General features: G+C 38.5%; 1 pseudogene; it reads right to left on the bottom strand.

The window, feature by feature from the left end:
* Window positions 1-553: 553 nt before the first annotated feature.
* LOC143604932 (beta-fructofuranosidase, soluble isoenzyme I-like) lies at window positions 554-3,996 on the bottom strand (annotated as a pseudogene).
* Window positions 3,997-16,219: the final 12,223 nt, after the last annotated feature.

The raw sequence follows: 16,219 nt of genomic DNA, 5'->3' as shown, positions 1-16,219 counted from the left end.
ACTTTCTCTTTTGGTCCCTAATTATTTTATTTTATTTTTTTTGAATTTTTTAACGGGGGTTTTTGAAATCTCAACCCATTTTGACCCATTTCAATAACCCCTTATTAAAAATTCAAAAAAAATAATTAAAAAATCATAACTCGAAATATAAATAAAAAACTAAAAAAGTTTTCTCCGTTTTTCTCGCTGCATTAAAAATAAAAAACCCTCGAGAAATGTCAACCCATTTTGGCTCGTTTTAATCATTTTCTTTTTTTAGTTTGACCCATTCTGACCCGATATATACATTTATTATAACCCATTCAACCTAACGGAGTCACATTTGCCACCCCTAGTGTTGATACTTGATATTTGATCGTGGGATTTTTGTCGATTAATCCTTTTTTTTTCCCTTAATCATCTATAGTTTTCTTTGTAGTACGCAGTTTATTTAGTTTACTCGGTTTTTTGTTATTCACTGTCTTGTATATAAAGCACAAGGCATAGTCTAAACTCTAAACAATCAATGATAACACAAATCACACTTCATTAAATGAATATATGTAAATGCTAATTAAAAAGGATAAGGCTTCACTTGAGCAGAAGCCATTTGCCAAATCTTGAGAGATGCCTTCACACTCGTACGGGTGGCGTTGTTGAACAAGTAGAGCTTCACGTCTTCGTATATTGCCTTTGTAGGATACACCCTTCACCGAATGATCCACCTTATATATCACATAATATTATCATAGATCCATAGTATATAACTATATATATAGTTTTAAAACTCGCCGAATAATACAATCTACCTATTCTAATAAACTAAAATAATTGTAGACACTTGTTGTGTTTTGATTAATTCTCACCATTCTTTTCCCTCCAAAACTAACTTAATTAATCCTAATATATGTAATAGATTAATAATTATTCACTTTCTTTTTATACTCTATTTATATTTATATTTTTATAAAAATAAATATTAAAAAATTCTTTTACTATATATTCCAAAATACTTGGTGAATCCAAAAATCAACAATAAACCATGTTTGTCAAAGATTGAAAAATCATATAATTTTAAATGCTATCATTAATATATTGTACTCTGTCTATTGTGGGAGATTGTAAAGAAAAATAAAACTCGAATATGCTTTCATTTTACAAAGTTATTTTTTAATCATTAAATTATAAATATATGCTTAAAAGTCGATCCATTTTTTTTAAATCAATCAATTGATCTATTATTAGTATTTTTATTATAAATTGTCATATAAATTTATAAATTATAAATCTACGCTTTAAATCTATTCATTTATTTTTCGGTTAATTTAGTAAACTATATATATGTTAAAACGTAAAGATAGTATATACCAGTCACTTTCAGACATAACAAGGTTTATCATATTTATTTCTTAGTATTTTTACCTATGATTGTTTCGGGTTTTTTTTGGAACTTAATTTTGATTTTTATGGGTCAAAAGTTGATAAATAGATTGTTTGGTACAAGTTAACTACATTTATGATCAAAATTTGTTACATGTAAAAAATGAGAAATCTGAGTATTTTTAAAAGTTTGAGAATGCAAATAGATTTATCATCAAATTTGTTACGGGTTCAAAGTGTTAGCTTAAAAATGTCAAACGGATGAAAGTTAGAATTTGTACGTGCATTTTTTTATTAAGTTCATTTAAAAAAATCATTTTGTGATATAAATAAAATTAATTTATGTACAAATATTATAGATTCAGACATATATGTAATATATTTTTTCAAATAAGTTATGTAATTATTTGCTTTACTTGTAATTTTATAATTTGGATAATCACGTGTGTAACACAGGCTCTAAAACTAGTTAGATGTATATTTGAAACTTTACTTACCAATATCCTCATTGTGAGTTCTTCGCCATTGACCACCTCGACAGTGCTCCCGTACACTACCCTCTCGCCATCATAGTCGAGTGTTGACCTGTATTTTCTTTAATATTTAGTTTTTGTGATTTAAGAATTATAATTAGTTCAATATAAATTCTAAGTTTTAAGTTCTAGTTTATATTTATGTTATCTTAGCTTATCGGTGCAAAAATGTGTTGTCAGACCTTTATTGGCAGTTTTAGCGACGTAGAAATAAACCAGTGTTAACTGTGAAAGGGTTGCATTAGCAAGAGCCGCAACTCCAAATGGTCCAAAACTTCCCCTTTCCGCTGCACCCGAGCTCGAGTTGCAACCATATTTGTCATTAGTTTCATGTGTGGCTTTTAATGCATCTTGATCTATTTAAATGTAGCAACTATATCCAACTGCAATGGTCACATGTTACATTATGTAAAAACATATAAGTTAAAATCAACTTATTGTCTTGTACCTGTGTAGTTGTGCCTATGTCTAGTGGAATGATCCTACCCGGCTTTAGCTCAATGTCTTTAAATTCTTGACCGTTGTATCTTAACTCTCGATTTCCTCAACTGGCCAATGAAGTAAATGGGTCCCGGTTTTTCTATCGAGTACCACGGTTCTTCCAATATTCTGTTACAAAAACGAACACGTTACACCTTTTTATGCTAAAGCAAAAGTTCAAATATGAAAGTAACATACATAACTAGTAGCCCATCCTCTAGAGATGTCTTGGTCAGATTTATCCGATTCTCCAACGTAACCCCACGTAACACGCCTTTTCTTCAACGGGTCGTAAAGACTCTTGGATGCAAAGAACCTTCCGTAATCACACCGATACCTGATACCCACGTCTAGTTTTGGGTTATCAGGAGTCCATTTATCGTTTATCGGATCATATGTCCCAATTGAATACCAATCCTTACCATGTCCTTCCAAACTTTCTTAAATCACGTGTTTGATACCCGACCCATATGCTGCCATATCAAAGACAGTATCGTTGGTTAACGAAACCGGATAAAAGTCGACACATTCCCACATATCAGTATCGGGAACTGAATGCATCGGCTCATCCAACAATGTGTAGTTCGTGTAGTCAGTAGTATGGTAAACAAATACAAGTCCTGTCTTGTTTCGTTTAGATCCCATGATCATCCTATGTTTTCCATCAGAACCCGTCCAAACTGTTGAGGGGTCCCGATGGTCTTTTAACCCAATCCCAAGTGGAGTGTAAAGGATTGGGTTACCTTCATACTTGGCCCACTTCACAAGAAGTGGGTCAGATATGTCAACAGGTGTAGCTTTGCATTGAAATTGGGAAAAATTATTAGTATTTCCCGTATACAATGCAAAGATCTGACCGTTGGGGAGTACGGTGGTAGACCTCGATAAAACACCCTCGATATCATACCATTTGCTTGGGGTAATAGCGACCGGAAGCTCAAACCAGTTAATCATGTCTTTGGACACAGAGTGACCCCATGACATATTGCCCCAAACCGGTATGTATGAATTGTATTGATAGAATAGATGGTACCAACCCATGTGCAACAATGGACCTAAATGAGTTAGTTTAATTTTTAAATTTAGTACAAATTCATATAGTTCATGACATAAGTAAGTGACAAAACATTTAGAATAATTAAATTGTTACAAACATTAGACACCAACTATAGGCTATTTGAAAATTAAATAAAAATAAAATAAAATGAAATTTTACATACCGTTAGGATCTAAAGCAAAGAGTTCAGCCATGAGCATTATCAATAACCATGAAATAAAACAAGACGAAAAAAATTAATATTGAAAAAATCAAGTGAATAGTGAATTTGATTGGGTAATTATATGGTACCGTAAATAAAATTTTTTGACGGTTGAAAATGGAAAGCTGTTCTTTGCCAGGTAAGGCGATTGGATTTCTCTGGCGATGTTGAATTGGTGGCAAACTAAGTGAAAAGTCGGTTGTTTAGGATGAGGAGTACAAAAGTTAAAATGAAAAACAAAGAAACCAATGTGAGCCTAGACGGAACCCTGACGAGCAGCTGCTTTCTTATGGCGTCTGGTGGTGGTTCAGGGTCGTTCTGTTGCGTGCATGCTCTAGTTCACTAAAGGGTTCCATGGTTTTCATGGTTACGGGTTATGGGTTAAGTGAGTTTAGAGACTTTGTTAGTGATAGACAAGTACATGCATCTTATGTACATTTTATAAGTTGATATATATTGGGCTAACCATTAACAATCCAACTAGCAAGGTACCAATATTATTGTATTACATTGTATCATAGTTATTTATCATTTTAGTCTGTATAATATAATGCTATATTACTGTAATAGGCTAGATACTGTCTATAACACGGGTTGTCTAAATAATACTTTCATCTTGATGAATGAATATAAGTTGTGTATAAAGTCAAAGTCGAATAAATTATGAAACAAAATATTAATTTTGATAGAATAAATTACAATCTGAAAATAAAATATTAATTTTATAAAAACAAACACAAGATCACACACGGTACATAACCTATTTATTAAAAAAAAAAAACTGGTGGACCACCTATGGGAGCAACCCAAAACTGGTTACCATCCCCATGGTTTTTATAATGAAGTTATGGAGTTACTTACCCGAGTTTAACGGGTTATGCATAGTAATATTATGACTCCAAGATCAGCGAATGTGGTTTTTAAAAGATTGAGTTTTGCAATTCAAAAGGGGGTAGCGGCGCAGCTTGTAGCCCGCTTGTCTTCTGTTTCGATGTAATCACTACTTTGCTTATTACAATTTATAGAAATTGGGTTTTTGAATTATTAATAATAAATAAAAAGACACAATAATTTTTTTCCTCAACATTGTGTCTTTTTTGTTTTTTTAGAACGAGGAAGACGGTGAAAACATTTTTGTGTTTTTTTTGCATTTTTTTATTAAAATTTGAGTTATGATTTTTTTATTAGTTTTTCATTATTTTTTTTTTGAGGATTTTTTTTGTGACTGCAAATATTTCCCACTTTTCTCATTTTGTATAATATCATTTGGAGATTCATTTTTAACCAAAATAAAGTATTTTTCTATTTCGGTAAATTGGCTTCATATAAATCAAACTATGCCGGATTGATAAATATAAGTCCCAACTATGAAAATGGCAAAACATAATCCCCACTACGCATGTGGGTGCTAACTTAACAGAAACTTAATCAGCCGTTAGTTTTTGGTGACGTGGTTGTTGAGTAGTCATTTATTACAATACGTGGCTGCTGAGTTGTCTCTTAACCAACTTACGAGGACGATGACGGGGAAATATGTATGAAATGACTATTTTACCCTACCCCATTAAAGGCATTTAATAATTAAAATTAACTCTATATATAAATATAAACTCACTCACTTACACTCTCTCTCTCTCCACACCCCACCCAACCACGGGAAACCACCACATCAGTCGGAGTCTACCATTAAATCCAGCCACCACCACCACCATATCAACAACCCACCGACCTTCCATCCCCAAACCTAAACCCTAATTTAAGATAATTTATCAAAAAAGTCAGTTACCGCTTACCACCACCACCTCAACACCATTGCTCATCTACCACCACAGTTGGGATTGTATGAAGGTAAATACAATTTACCTTTTTATTTTTAATAAAAAATTATTTATGTCAGTTTAATCAAAACATATTAGTCATATAATCAAAACATATCAGTATATTATTTAATCAAATGACTAATTTCCTACATTATAAAGATTAAAAATATACGTATATTTATGTCAGTAGAGGAGAGACCCAAACTGGTACGGTACCAGTATTTTCTGAACTTTACACGAAGTGCCGGTACCAAATAGTTGAGATTTTTGAAATCAACTATTCAAGAACTAGTACAAGAGAGGCCTAAACCAGAAAACAAAAGGGTCATGCTAGGGACACCGCCCCACCACCACCCTAGGCGCCGCATATAGGCCTATACGCGGCGTTTTAGGGTACGATTTGACGTCCTAGCCTGGCCTGTCATAGGGTTGTCGGATCGTACGGGCTATACGCCGCGTATAGCCCTATACGCGGCGTATTGGCTTTTGTATATTTTTGAAGCCCGACTCCCTCCCCTCCCTCTCTACCATTTCTTTTTTCCTTTATTTATTTTTTCTTAACCCTCACCCTCTTCATTCAACCAACACCAACAATCATATATGTTTCCGGAGTCGGACGAGGAGATGCCGGACGGGTAACGGTCAGTCGGAGTTGAACCATGTATGTTTCCGGAGCCGGACGAGGAGATGCCGGACGGCGCTAACGGTCAGTCGGAGTTAAACCAGGTTTCGTTTTATCTTTATTTTTTACATGTTAGGACATAGTTGTAGATGTTAGGACAGAGATTTGGTGAATGGTTTACTTTAGAAATTTATCTAGGCACCGACCGTTTGACGGTAACCCTAGTTCGCCGGGCCTCCTAAACTTTAAATGGGGATTTAAGTTAACCATGGTTGATTGAAATATGAACCAGGGTTAGTAAAAGTATGGCCAATTAGCTTTCACGTGGGTTAACATAAAAAGACAACAACATCTTTTCACTTTTTTTAAATTTAAAAGTACATATGTACAAATATACATAGTTGAATCACGTGGGTTTAACATAAGAAGACAACAAAAATGAAAGCATGAGCACTTTACTCTTTACGTTAGAGGCTAACATGCCGTGAAAGACGCACGTTGGAGGTTAACAGGCTCGACAACAGTAGCAGGCAGTGCCCGACAATAACATGCCTTTGTCCACATGTCGGCCGTCCTGCTAGGGACACCGCCCCACCACCACCCTAGGCGCCGACCGTTTGACGGTAACCCTAGTTCGCCGGGACTCCTAAACTTAAAATAGATTTCCCGTATTGTTACCGTTAGCGCTAAAATTTTTATTATATTATTACTATTAAAATATTAATATTATTATTAAGATATTGTTGTTATGAAAATATTATTGTCAGTAAAATAAAATACTATTATTGTATTTATTAAAATAGTATTATTATTATTATTAAAATAATAATATTTAAAAACTATTTAAATATAAATTATTATGTTTTTATTATTATTAAAATATTATTAAAATAATTATAGTAAAATACTATTAAAATATTAATTATTATATTATTATTATTTTTATTCTAAACATATAATTATTAGTATTAAAACATTTAGTTTTCTATTATTATTAGGTACCTGATGTACGTCAGAGAGTCAGATGTCGGGGTTATGCGGCGACGCAAGACTTTCGGAGGTACGTGTGTATAGCGTATTGTATAATATAATATAATATAATAATATTATTATATTATTATATTATATTATGTTATATTGTATTATGTTATATTTATGTTAGTGAGTTTTTCTAGAAAAGCCCACCAGTGTTATCTTATTATGGTTTTTTTCCTTTTTTTAATTTCTTTTCTTTTCTTTTGTTATTATTAATGTTATTTATGATTATTATTAATATTAATAATATTTAATTATCAATAACATATTATTATTAGAAATTCGATAAAGGGTGTTTAGTAGCAGGACTTATTTGGAAAAATTAACAGTGCGAAACGAACTTTTAAATTATTGGCTGCTTTCGTTATGGGCATCTTCAATAAGTTACAGTGGCTTACTTGGGAAAACTGGCATTTCCAAACGAACTTTCAATTTCTTGGCTGCTTTCGTTATCGACATCTCAAATCTGGCTCTTCGATTTCTTCGAACTCCAACGGTCTTGACCGCCGGTCACCACTGACAACCGTAGTTGTGTTCACTCGAACACATATCAGTCGTCACTAAGCTTAAGCTTAGGCTTGTTATTAGTTTTATTTTTAGTTAGGAGTATTCTAAGTTGTTCATGTTGCGTATATTAAAGAATTATCGGCTTTTATATATACGTATATATATATAGTAGATGTGCGGTATAAGAATTCATTGCGTCGAGATAACCAGCACCAGATCGAGATGCTAGTTTGATGAGTTTGAATCTCTCGGATCCGCGGTATTCGCTAACGGCAGCGAGAACGGGAGCCCCTACTTTGGACAGATAGGTGGAAATTCGGTCATTGCTCCAACATAACGAGCACCAGATTGAGATACTAGTTCGCACTTAGCTGAACCGGTTGACACGTATGCAGACGTGCGTTTAGGTTCGGTGCTGACCCGGATATTAACACATATGTTTACAGCATTCGTTGACACATTGGCATAATACACAATGGAAGCACAGATTGAGATATTAGTTCGCACTTAGCTGAACCGGTTGACACGTATGCAGACGTGCGTTTAGGTTCGGTGCTGACCCGGATATTAACACATATGTTTACAGCATTCGTTGACACGTTGGCATAATACACAATGGAAGCACAAACTCAAACAACAATCCATACAATAGCAATTGTCTTCGTTATTTTTCTCTTCTTCTTGTTTGACCGGTCGTTGAAGAGAATTGCTATTGTATGGATTGTTGTTTGAGTTTGTGCTTTCATTGTGTATTATGCAAACGTGTTAATATCAGCGCCAGCACGGAGCCTAAATCCACGTCAGCATACGTGTCAACCGGTTCAGGTAGGTCCCGGCTAATATCTCAGTCTGGTGCTCGTTGAGCTGGAGCAATGACCGAATTTCCACTTATCTGTCCAAAATATGGGCTCACGTTCTCGCTTTCGTTAACGTATACCGCGGATTCGAGAGATTGAAACTCATCAAACTAGTGTCTCGATCTGGTGCTGGTTATCTCGACGCAATGAATTCTTATAACGCACATATACTATATATGTATACGTATATATAAAAGCCGATAATTCTTTAATATACGCAACATGACCAACTTAGAATACCCATAACTAAAAATAAAACTAATAACAAGCCTAAGCTTAAGCTTAGTGATGACTGATATGTGTTTGAGTGAACACAACTACGGTTTCTGGTGGTGGCCAAAGGTCAAGAGCGTTGGAGTTTGAAGATATTGAAGAGGTGGATTTGCGGTGCCGATACCGAGAGCATCCAAGAAAGGGTTCGTTTGGCACTGTCAGTTTTTCCCAAGGTAATCACCGTAACTAATTCAAGATGTCCATAACGATAGCAGCCAATAAATTGAAGGGTCGTTTTGCAATGTCAATTTTCCCATATAAGGCCTGCTACCGAACACGCTTTGCCGAATTGTGAATAATAATATATTATTCATAATTAAAATAATATTAATAATAATTATTATAAATAACAAAAAAAAAAGAAAAGAAAAAAAAACATAACAAGACAAGCGGGTGGGTTTTTCTAGAAAAGCTCCCCTATCGGTCGCGTATAGACCTATTCGGGGCGTATTTTTATGACTAAGACGCCACGTATAGGCCTATACGTGGCGTCTTAGTTGGATTACAACCTGCCATGAAAAGGCTGGGCTAGGTTGTCAACTTGTACCTTAGACGCCACGTATAGGTCTATACGTGGCGTCTTGATGTTGCTGAATTATTGGAGGCCGGCTCCCCTCCTTTCCCTCCTTTCCTTTCTTTATTATAAATGTTGTTGTTGGACACTATGTTTCATCGTTCAACGAAAAACAATACAACATTTGTACTATATATACCCAGACAGTCTTGGTTTAACCATTTATTTCCAGAGGAGGACCCGGGTTACGCTGCTAACGATCAGCCTGGCACGTCGTGGTTACCCGACTTGAACCAGGTTTCGTTATATATTTATTAAGTATGAATTTGGTAGTTTTTTTTTACTAACACATGTTGCATTACGTTTTGTTAGGAGTATGTCGGGTATGATACCCAGCCCGAACAGTTTTATGATAACACTGGCTCGCCGGGCTTGCCAAACTTGAACCAGGTTTTGTTATACAGTCTTTTTGTAAATATACGGTTATCTTATTATTATTTTAATATTCTTATTTATTATTAAAATGTTATATTTTATATTATTATAGGCATTATTATTATTATTATTATTATTATTATTATTATTATTAATAATTATTATTACCACTGGCACTATTGTTTGAATTTCTAATTTATGTATGGTAGGAGTACTTCGTGTCGGATTACGGTAGACAGCTTTCGTACCCGTCATCTATCGCCTGGTCGGATTACGGAGGTCAGGCTACGTCATCGTACCAGCCACCAGTAGCAAATGATCCCTTTTATGGAACCGAGTCTTCATTGCACCACGGGCGAAATGATTATGCCGGGCCAAACCCAAATAACGAAGATAGGTACATGACGACTACATACGCGAGGTGAAGGTTTCGTATAAAACAGATGCTGTAAGACACCGTGTGTTTTGTTTAAGTTAATATTATTTGTTTGTATGTTATTTAATAAACGGCTTAAGAATTAGCGTAAAACTGTTTCAGATTTTTGAGAGCCGCAAGGAGCTGGAGAAATGGATAAAAGTTAGAGGACGAGAGCATGGGTTTGTTGTTGTGGTCCAGCGGTCAAGGAAAAACGTCGTGTACCTTGCATACAATCGTGGAGGCGAACCCAAAATAAAGGCGACGGTTAGATGTACCGGCAGCATCAAAAAATGTTGTCCGTTTAAGATCTTGGGCAGGTACGACTCGAGGGGTGCATGTTGGAGGGTTCGAGTGGTAAACGAGACTCACAACCACGATCCCGTTGAATTCGAGGAGGGGTGTGCGTCTTTTAAAAAAATGAACACCGACCAGCTGGATATGGTTGAGAGTTTACATAGGGCCGGCGTGAAGCCGCAAGAAATCGAAGCAGCCCTCCGCGAAAAGTTTCCCGGTGTGCAACCCGTATTAAAAAATATATAAAACCACACCTCCAAGATTAGGAGGGATGGGCTACTAGGCGACACCCCTATGAAGGTAGTTCAAAACACTTGTAGTTTTAATGTGTACTTGTCGTGCTTGTAATATTTAGAAAAGTTTTATTTCATCCAATGCAGGCGCTGGAAAACTTTCTCGCAGGCAACGGTTACACGTTCTATGCTCGGGAGAGTGATACCGACGACAGGACGGAGGAAATTTTCTTCTATCATAGTAAGTCGCATAAGATGTGGCGTGCGTTCCCCGAGGTGCTGATGGTTGACACGACGTACAACACCAACATGTACGACTGGTCGTTGGTTCAGTTTATCGGTGTGACCTCGACATCACAGTCGTTTTGTATCGCCGCCGCGTTTGTGATTAGGGAACGGCAGAGGAACTTCGGCTCGGCTCTGGAGAAACTTAAACAAATGCTCTACGACTGCATCGAGCCACGCGTGATCCTGACTGATGCGGACCTGGCCCTCATGAACGCATGCGACGCGGTCTTCCCTAATGCCACCAAAAATTTATGCAGGTGGCACATATCCGAGAATATAATGAGAAAATTTTAAGGGCCTATATAGCACGGAAATGGGGACGGACTTTGCATACTATTGGAAGGTCCTGTATCAGTCGCTAACGATTAAGGAGTACGACCACCGTCGCCTCAACATGGAGCGTCATTTGATACGGGACGATAGAGCTGGTGAGTTCTTCATATCACCTGACAGTTTTTAATAGCCTAAACATACGTGCTAATAATGTCTCCTTTTATTTTTCAGAGGTCTGGCAATACATTCGCAAGAGCTGGCTGGATCCATACAAACACAAGTTTGTAGCCTGCTAGATCGACGAACGCCGAAACTACGGTGAAACTACGACGAATCGAGTTGAGAGCCAGCATGTAAATCTGAAAAGGTACCTCAATGGAAGCAACAACTCGCTCGACACAATTGCCAGGCAAATCCTTAAAATGGTCAACTCGCAGATGAAAGAAATCGGTAAATCTTTTGAAGCCTCCCGCTCGAAGGTCATGGAAGGACATCGACTGCACGTCCGGTTGAAGAAGCTAATAAATAGGGTGTCGATTCACACTCTGGGTCTACTTGTGAACGAGTATGGGTTGATACACAAGATGCGTGACGGCGGCGCTTCATGCGACCACCATTTGTATTTGTCTTCGGGGCTGCCATGTGCCTGTCGGATTGAGGGATACATAGTTAACGACACCTGTTGACCCGTTCTGGAGGAGGCTTAATTTTGATCCAGCCTGTCCGCCGAACGAAGAGCCAGACTACGCAGCAGGTCTACGGGACATCACAAATACGCTATCGTCCATAGATGACCCAAATCAAAAGAAAAGTTTTTTCGCCAGGCTCTTGTCTGCTATTCCAGGGAGATCTAAAAAGAAGGAGCCAGAAAAAAGAGAGGATCCTTGGGGGCGTCCCAAAAAACCAGATCCCCCGAGGCACAGCGCATACACCCCCGCTCCAGATCTCCCTAGACACAGCTCCTACAACCCATCCTCGTCACAGGGGCCCGGCCAAGAAAACCCCACCCCATCCTCGCTGAATCGTTTGGTGTCCCAGTCAGCGTCGCGGTTTAAAACTCCTTGTGGACGACCTACGGGAACTCACCTCGGGTTTCGCCTGCGCAACTACCGCCGATAGAAACGTTTAGGAGCGTCCTAGCTGGGCCCACCCGTTCGTCGCAGACATCAAAAACGTATGCCCAGACGGTAACTGCGGATTTCGATCAATTGCAGTGGGTTTGGGGATACATGAGAAAGTTTGGCCGGATATTAGGCGGGCGATGCAGAACGAGCTGGAAACGAACGAAGGGTGGTGAAGGGCGATGTTCAACAAAGAGGATGACATATTGTACGGCTGGGTTCATTCCAGCCTTCCGTACTACAACACGGTCAAATCGGCGCCGCCGAGTCGTTGGTTCAGCTTACCCGGTCACGGGCACGTGGCAGCTCAGAAATACGCGTGTGTGTTAGTCAACCTAGTTGGCAATCAGACCGAATCTTACTTCCCATTGAGAATCGGTCCTGACTTGGTTCCGGATACATAGGTTATAGGCATCGTTAACTGGGGAGGTGATCACTAGATATATATAAACCTGGTAGGGGATTTCCCAATGCCTAGGCCAAACCCTAATTGGGAAAGAAGCGCCGTACCGGCGGCGCTCGAATGGAAAACACGGTTCGGACAACGTTTGAAGGAGTACGAAGACATACGCCAGGGTTGGCGAAGGGAATCCTCTAACGTAGATCTAGACAGCTTATAGAAGACATGGTATCAATGGACAAAAAAAGTCTATAATAATAATAAATATTAAATAATAAATAATAAATAACAATAATTTAATAATAATAAATAACAATAATTAAATAACAAACTAATATTAATATTAATAACTAAATAGGGGATTTCCCAATGCCTAGGCCAAACCCTAATTGGGAAAGAAGCGTCGTACCGGCGGCGCTCGAATGGAAAACACGATTCGGACAACGTTTGAAGGAGTACGAAGACATACGCCAGGGTTGGCGAAGGGAATCCTCTTACGTAGATCTAGACAGCTTATAGAAGACATGGTATCAATGGACAAAAAAGTCTATAATAATAATAAATATTAAATAATAAATAACAATAATTTTAATAATAATAAATAACAATAATTAAATAACAAACTAATATTAATATTAATAACTAAATAATATAATAAAAATAATAATAAATAATAATAACTAAATAACAAATTAATATTAATATTAATAACTAATAAATAATAAATACTAATAAATAATGATAATTAAATAAAAATAATAGGCCAAAGACGCCACGTATAGGACTATATGTGGCGTCTAGGACCCCTTATATCAGCAGACGTCTGCTCAGCTACCAGACTTAGGCCTAAGACGCCACGTATAGGCCTATATGTGGCGTCTAGGACCCCATATTATCAGCAGACGCCTGCTCAGACGCCCATTTTCAAATTTCAAAACTCCCGCGTGAACGACCGAGCATCCACACACGAGCCTATATCGGACGGCGACCGGAATACCAAACGAGCCAACGAGATTTCACCCAACACCGACAACGACACGATATGGAGGTAATTTTTTAATATTATATTAGTGATGATGATTAGGTTAACATGATGATTAATATGTGTTGTTGATGATGTGATGATGTTGATTATGTTGTTTGGATGGATAAAACTGTCGGCCGGAGTCCGGCCGTCGGTTTACCTGGACTGTCAGACGCGGCGTATAGCTCTATACGTCGCGTCTGATATAATTTTTTTTTCTGTTTATTTTTAATAATAATAATAATATTATTATTATTAATATTAATATTATTATAAATATTATTATTAATATTATTATAAATTTATTATCAATATTTATTACTAGTATTTATTATTATTATTAATATTATTATTATTATTTGTTATAAATATTATTAATAATATTTATTATTAGTATTTATTGTTATTATTAATATTTTTATTATAATTATTCTTATTATTTGTTGTAAATATTATTATAAATATTATTATAATATTTATTATTACTATTTATTGTTATTATTGTAATTGTTATTGTTTTAATTATTATTATTATTTTTTATTATTATAGTTTGTGGACGACGAGATTGAGCACGAGCTCGAGCCGCTCGGGCAAGGCGAGGGGCGGGGCCGCGGGGCCCAGGGCCAGGGGCGAGGCCGCGGTCGCGGGCCCCTGAGGGCAACAACGTGTTACTCACCTACCCTCATGTGCAGTTCGCTGAGGGTTCGGACGCCCACACACGATACATTCGCCTACGCCAGATGCACCCGTTTCCCAGCACAATTATTTCCTGGTCGTTTTTGGAGTCCTGTGACGCGCACCAGCGGGCGGCTGAGTACATTGGACAGGATACGCTCTGGAGTCGATGCTTCAGTACTCCACGATACACGTTACGTAAGTTTACTCCACATTGTTATGTTTATATTATATTATATTATATTATATTATATTATATTATATTATATTATATTATATTATATTATATTATATTATATTATATTATATTATATTATATTATATTATATTATATTATATTATTGCAGGCCCCGCGCGCCTGATACGCCAGAGATTCAGATGAGGGTGCCAGGCGCCGATACGACACAGTCGGAGGTTTACTTCCGCATGTTCGGGCATGACGTTCGTCTCCCAATGGAGGAGTTCGCGGTTGCTCTGGGCTTATACACCGCGCAGGAGGTACGCAGCCCGATATACACGGAGAGCATCCACCAGATGCCGGAGGACGAGTTGCGGGTATGGTAGCGGGCCATCAGCGATCACGACTTCGGGGATAGGACCTTGGGCACCAGTTCCAAGGTCTCGTCTATTAGGGACCCGCTGCACATGTACGTTCTTAAAATGTATTCTATTGTTTAATATAATATAATATAATATAATATAATATAATATAATATAATTATTATTGTTAATAAATTATATTATCTTATATTACACAGGTACCCTCACACAGGATGATTGCGTTGTCCATTGCAGGTCGCAATCAGGGCGCGGATCACTGCAGCCTACGCGACCTGTTTTTTTGAGGTGTCTGCTGACTCACAGGCACTGCAACCTCGCTAGGGGGTTTGCAGGCTATTTTGTCGCCTACCAGTTCAGGTAAGGACGAGGGTCCTTGATGGGTGGCTGGTACGTCACCCAGCTTGCGATATCTCTGGGCCATGGAGACCTGGTGGACGACCTGCGTATCACTTTGACCCCTCCCTGCCCGCTGGACCGCCAGCGTTGCGGCGGCATGCACATTGTGCGTTCGTTCCCAGGGCCTCACGGCCCGCGGGACCGACTGGTGGCCCGGGCGGGGGCACGTGCGCCTTACGTCCCGGTGCCTTTAGTCGAGCCTCCCCCGATCGCGGCACCGGAGGTGGAGCTTGTACATGAGCCTGTCGACGCGGGGGAGGGGGGGCGGCGGGATCCTGACGACGGTGGTGCCGGACGTGAGGATCCGGGCGCATCTCAGGTACGTTTTAATATATTATCGTTTTATCATTTCTTTTAATTAGACTTCGTATTAAACGTATTTCTGTGGTTTTGTTGTTAGGGGTCGACGCATCACGTTCCACGCACATATCGCGCGGTGCGTCTGGGTCCCGCCACCGACGCTAGGTTGGAGGCCCTAGAGTTGGAGATGAAGCGGATGTCGCGCCAGACGGACTGGCGGATGAGCCAGATGTCGCGCCAGATCGACTGGCCTGTTGCCAGTCGGGTAGCGGAGCTGTCTGGACAGCAGTACACCGTGCCACCGCCACCACCCCCCAGTTTTGACCACGAGGCGAGCACGTCTGGCGTGAGACGCGGACGGGGCGACGACGTGGATGCCCCGGACGGTTCGGGGCCGAGGCGCAGGGGAGAGGATGACGCCGACGTTGGCGACGCGTTCGGGGGGCTCGTGGGCCACGACGACAACATGGACATGGACATAGGGGACTTCACGTAGATTTTATGTTTTAGTTGTCGTATTTTCTTTTATTTGTACAGATTT

The sequence above is a fragment of the Bidens hawaiensis genome, unplaced genomic scaffold (genome assembly GCF_021521415.1).
Source record: "Bidens hawaiensis isolate Kalapana, Puna unplaced genomic scaffold, B.hawaiensis_p1.1 tig00067336_1, whole genome shotgun sequence".
Classification (NCBI taxonomy): domain Eukaryota; kingdom Viridiplantae; phylum Streptophyta; class Magnoliopsida; order Asterales; family Asteraceae; genus Bidens; species Bidens hawaiensis.
Note: the sequence above shows the minus strand (reverse complement) of the source record. Positions and strands in the feature narration are given on the sequence as shown.